Source organism: Sebastes umbrosus, chromosome 21, assembly GCF_015220745.1.
Source record: "Sebastes umbrosus isolate fSebUmb1 chromosome 21, fSebUmb1.pri, whole genome shotgun sequence".
NCBI classification, from domain to species: domain Eukaryota; kingdom Metazoa; phylum Chordata; class Actinopteri; order Perciformes; family Sebastidae; genus Sebastes; species Sebastes umbrosus.
The window spans coordinates 13,190,657-13,196,842 of NC_051289.1; positions in this window are offsets into that span (position 1 = coordinate 13,190,657).

The window sequence follows — 6,186 nt, forward strand, 5'->3', positions numbered from 1 at the left end:
CATTGCACATATTCATAAAGCTATTTCAGCAGTGTCTCTGTCCCTCTTTTCCCAGCTGAGTTTCCTAAAATCCTTTTAATAAAGCCAGACATCATCTCGGAAGGGGGAAGAAAAAATGAAATTAATGGCTTTTGTATACAAGGAAACAAAAGATAACAATAAAACGTACCACGGAAATGGAGCATTATTGGATTATTTCCTGCGAATGTATTCTCAGAGTGAGGGGTAAGATATTGCAGCATCTAATATAAACAAGAATTCAGCAAAGTTTGGTGTTTCGCTGCAGTTGGGGGGAGAACAAAGGTAACAAACAGCTTTGAGGCATTGGAGAGGGCATGACAGCTCAAACATTGTGTTTTTCCTGCCCAAAGTTTTTTCCATCTAATCTGCATTCTTAAAGGTGCATAGAAAACAAGGATCAGGGAAGTGTCTGACATGGATAGCGAGCGCATCAGGGTCGGGGAGTAGCAACAGAGACTCGCAATTCGGTGCTTATCAAATTTCCCTCTGGTCCAGCATGAAAGGAACAGCACACCTAGCGTAGCAGGAGTTTTTCTTAGCATGTGGTAGCCTTCCTCCGCAGATCAAAAGATTGTCTCCAAACCCGGGCAGAGGGACAGAGGGAAGCCTCGAGGCCATGCCACCCTCAAGCTGTTTGCTAGATGGGAATCAGACACTGAGGTTTTCTCAATGGACCCCGACGCTGTTATCATCCATGCACAATGAATATGTGCTGTCATAGAGAGGATTATTTCAACGGAGAGAAAGGGAGGATATCTGAGCGGTTGAGGTTTTTCGCCGGGTGTTTACAAAAGATGGGGGGAAAAAAGAGAACGCCTAACGACTCTAAAGAGTTGAATCATCCAGTCGATATTCTGGGATTTCACCTGGGGGGTCCTCCGCCGTTGTGTTTTGCACTACTGACTCACAGTATGTATATGGAACACTGCTAAGTTTAGACTTGTGTATGTTTTCTCCACAAACGAATCTAGCTCGTAATTGGCAGATGCAAGGGGTGAAATATTGACTGTGTTCGCGTGCGCGCGTGTGTGTGTGTGTGCAAATGTATTTTGTGTGTGTCTGTGTGTTTTTGGCTGCCATCCTGGCTTCATCTCAGTGTGCTACCAAGGAGACATAAGCCACTTCCATCTGCCTCGTGTTCCAAGTTTCTTTGTGTTCCTAATAAAAGACAGGAAGTTGAATTTAAATCAAATTTTTTATCACCGCAACGATCTCTAATTAAAGGATGAAGGCTGCATGAGAAGAGAACTTTTTCTCAACTTCACTGACTGACAGAAATCATGCCCGAACAGAGCATATTGTACAGACTGCCCGTACTACAGATGTGTATCAGATAAGACGCAACATGAATGCAAGATTTTTTTTTTTTTATCGGATTTGTGTTTTCTTGCTGTTGCAACTTCAGTCTGAAACTGATTGGTCAGACAAGTGTGTGAAGTCCAATGGGGGAGGGACCATGAACCCTAGCGTAGGATTGGATTAGACATACAGGATTGTAGGCGTGAGATGGGGTGAACAATAGAACTAGTCTCACTATAACACAACAATAGTTGATAATCTGGTGAAGAAACCAGATGCACAGCAGTCATTGTGTGCAAACACACCTCGTTGATCTACACACTTCAAGAACCGTTGCCTGGGCTGTTGTGCACACTGGGACTCGTGCCTGGCCTGCAAATCCTGCAGTTTTGAAAAAATAATAATAATATTTTTATGACTAACCAACATTCTTCTAAAAGGAAATCCTATTATGCATAGTCAAGGTACTAGCAATAGTACTAGAACAGCTGTTTGCAGCTTGCAACTCTCTCTCTTTTCCCTTCTGTCTGTGGATTGGTACAATGGGGGTGAAATGGGATTAGGGCTGAAAGTTCTATTTACAACTACGAAAAGTGAGCGAGCTAAGAAACTGACTAAGTGACGTGTTTTGTCTGTCGTTCTGTCTATCGATGTCCTCTGCTCCGTTTCAGCACTACGGACAGCGCCGCACCTACACATGTACCCTATCAGGGATATTATTGTAAACTAAAACTGAAACTAAAACGAAAATAGGCAGTGAAAAATATTTTTAGTGGATTGAAACTAAATAAAAACTATATCCTTTAATAAATATTAAACTAAACCGAAAAAATATAACTAATCGAACAAGGGATGCTACTGTGCCGCAAATGATTCACTAAAGAAACGTGAAGATTAAACCTTAAACATTATGGCCATTCCTACACAGTTCTCCAACCATGGATTTTCTATGTAGCCAATATGTAGCTACATACTGCTGAGACATTATACTTGGCCCTAACAAAAACAAACGAAAACTACAGTAAAACTAGGTTTGTGAAGGCTTAAATTCCTTTAAAGGACCATTACAACCCATAGTTTTCACCTGCCAAAAACTGATTGCAGCTCCTACCTGGTGACTGAAAGGTTTTATCTGTCTCAGAATGGTTTTATTTCATTCATAAGGATTATATCTGACAGATTATAGCCCACTCAGTCCTTTTTACCAGCTGAAATTCCTTCAAAGGACCATTACAACCCATAAAATACAGTTTTCACCTGCCAAAAACAGATTGCAGCTCCTACCTGGTGACTGAAAGGTTTTTTCTGTCTCAGAATGGTTTGATTTCATTCATGAGGATTTTATCTGACAGACTATAGCCCACTCAGTCCTATTTAACTGCTGAAATTCATTTAAAGGACCATTACAACCCATAACGTACAGTTATGGTACCAAGTTTCATGGCTCTAGCTCGTTCCAGCTCACAGCAAATTGAGCAAAGGCATAATTTAGCATGTAATGCTACATAGGCCACGCCCACATGCACCAATCAATATGACACTCCAGATCTTTGTTAATAAATTTCAAGTCAATCGCACTTACGGTGTGAGGGGCGTGACCTTTCCAAAATTGTTTGGGCGTTAATTACAGCGCCACCATGTGGCCGATTGGGGTCATATTTCCTGAAAAAGTCATAACTAAAATAAAATGAAAACTAATTGGAAATTCCAAACTATTATGACGTTGGCCCTTACACACAGCAAACAGCGAGCGCTGTCCATGGTTCTGAAACATCAGCTAAGCAATAGTCACATGTATCTTGGCCAATAATGTTGTAGTTTTTGGCATTTATCTAGAGCTACATAAAGCCTAAACAGAGGGGGCAAAAAATACAACTGAAGGGGGCTAAGCCCCCTTAAGACCCTTCGTGGCACCAGGCCCGAGTAGAACTAGAAAAACTGCCTGCGTGTGATCGTGATTTATTCCTTGCAGGCTCCCTGCGATGACACTGGTTGTTTTCGCTCCTTAAAGAGGACCTGTTATGCTTTTGTGCTTTTTCCCTTCCTTTAGTGTGTTAGATAGTTTTTTGTGCATGTAAAAGGTCTGCAAAGTTACAAAGCCCAAAGTCCATGCCAAAGGGAGTTACTCTCCCCCACAGAAAGACTGCTCCTGAACTGCCTGAAACGCCTTGTTTGAAGTCTTGCCTTTTCTTCTGTAATGTGGTGATGTCACCAAGTAACACACTTTGCCTAGTGGCTAGTTTGGCACACCTTTAAACAAAACTAGTTAGAGGGGAGCTGGAGTGGAGTCCGACGGTGAAAAGAGTTGCTGCAGCACAGCTGGTATGAGAAAGTGTTTTTTGAACATTAAAGGATGTAAACATGTTCTATTAGAAACCCAAATAACAAGCATGCACCTGAAAATTAGTATAATAGGTCCTCTTTAAAAAAACTGTCTCACATAGTGAGTCTGACTGTTGCACTGAAGTACATAACATCATCTTCTTCCAACTGAGCCCCACCCATTTCAGACCAAAGAGAAAAGCAGTGGCAAAAACTCAAATACAGAAATCTGACATGTGAAATTACCAAAACTGTTTGGCAGAAAATGCTTTGTTCATGCTCATAATGAGAAGCTGATTGAGAAAATTGGTTTTCAGGGCCGTTAAGTGATTTGGTGGTTCACAAGGACTAGTTCAGCTGTGAGACTTGTTAGTATTCTGAATGCAGCATTATTATCCGTCCAGTTGCATTACACCCATTTATCCACTTACTGTTACTAGAGTGGCTGTAGGTGGAGCTGTCTCCTAGAACAGGGTTTGAGATTGTTTAGTCAAAATATGCAATCACCATTCTGTGGTTATTTCCCTCTCAGTGCACCGGAGGAACACACCGGGTCACTGATCAGATAGATAAACAAAAACAAATGGATAAGGTCAGGGTTTAGGTCGGAGTTAGAATCTGTCCAATTAAGTTCCTTGTGGGAGTGATGAACAACTACTGAGCGTGGAAGAAATATGCACTTATACTTGGTTCTGTTGTCTGTACATTATATTTTTGTTATCACTGCATATACCTGGCCAAACATTGATATTTCCACTGTAGCAATGTGGGGAGAAATCAATTGCAGAAGAGTCAGAGGATTTCAGCGAATAAACTGATCTTTGTTGACCGAAATGAAATTCATCCTTCTCAACTCTCATGCTGATAGCTCTCTCCACAAACACATGCAACCAACAGCTGGATGCAACAGGTTGAAATACACCTTGTGCTTGTTTACGGCCTGAAATGGTAAGTCAGAGGTGTGAAGCACATCATTACCGACCTCCTTGCATTCATGGTGGGGAAAACACCTGTGGTAAGTGTTTTTTTTTTGCTGCACCAGAAATTTTTAATCGCAATGATTTTACCAGCTTTTGTCACTATATCGGTATGTCTATTGATATGAAATCATCTTGTAAGTACATACAAAAGTGACACTCATTTTGTATTATTCCTTGTTCAGACTTATGATCAAAATCACACTTTTCAGTGGGGTCAAGAGCCAAAAGGCATTTTGGTTAATACTCAAAATCAAAGAAAATTAAATGATGCAGGTTCACCAACTGTCACAGAGTTATATCAAGCTGTAATAGTATTTTAGTCTGGAAGAAGTTGGGCAGTGATCTATAATAATAATAATAAAAAAGATTGCTGATAGAATCCCTATATCCACTGGGAATATTGGGCTAAGGGGTGTGAAAGCATTTATTGAATTTAACGGCAAGCAGCCAAAAACAGGGTTTAAGGCTGTGAGGGGCATTTATAGCACTGATAAATATTATGAAAGTGATTGACGGCTTCAGCTTTGGATGCTTATAGATGATTGCAAATATAGAAATTCTTGGCTGACTGTTTTGTTGGCCTGGTATCCTGTGGCAAGTATGGTGACTAAAGGGAGAAGAAAAATTAAATAAAAAAAAAAAGTGTTAATTGGACTTTAAACCTTCTCAAATATGCCCTTTAAAATCTTTGCAAAAGTCAACACAGTACACCTCACTCGGTCCAAAATGCCCAAAATTTGGCAGGCATGTTTGAAATGCTTTCCAAGACACTACCGTCATGTTTGGTGCAGATTTTCAAAAAACATCTCATTCTACAATCAACACTGATGACCAAAAAATTGGCCAAATTGTATCCACACGACTAGAGCTGGAGTCACCTGAACTGAGTTTGATTAAACAAATGGGCACTGACTTCTAGCCAGTTTTGTGTTAGACCACACCCATTTCCACACAGTCTAACAATCCTTCCCATACACAAAGCATGTAGCAACCATCTGAGCAGTATAAGTACTTTATCTGGGCACATTTTTGCCAAATCTGCACCTCGCTGGTTCTGGGAGGCTGCCTCCAATGGAAGCCAACTATAGAGGAAGGTACCAAATTATTATGAACTTGGCCTGCATGGGTAAAAACAGGGTGTGGATTTGTGAGAATGGTTGTGAAACATTCTTCCCAGTGGGCAACCTCCGGGTCTGAAAAGTGAAGCCAATGCTGAAGAGCCTTAAACTTGCATTCTTTCTAACAGCCAGCAGGGGGCGACTCCTCTGGTTGCAAAGTCTGATTGTATAGAAGTATATGAGAAAATGAGCCTACTTCTCACTTGATTTATCACCTCAGTAAACATTGTAAACATGAGTTTTTGTTTTCAATCACTAAAGTCTTCTTCAATACAGTATTGTGTTCATTTTGGTCCCATTTAGAGTCAAATAGACCATAAAGCAGGGGATGCTTTAGGGTGTGGCTACGTTATGATTGACATGTCGCTACCATGGCGTTGTCCGATCTGGGAGTTGACCGTGTTTTCGTCTTAGAACGTTGACCCTTTTACAGTGTGTTTTCAGTT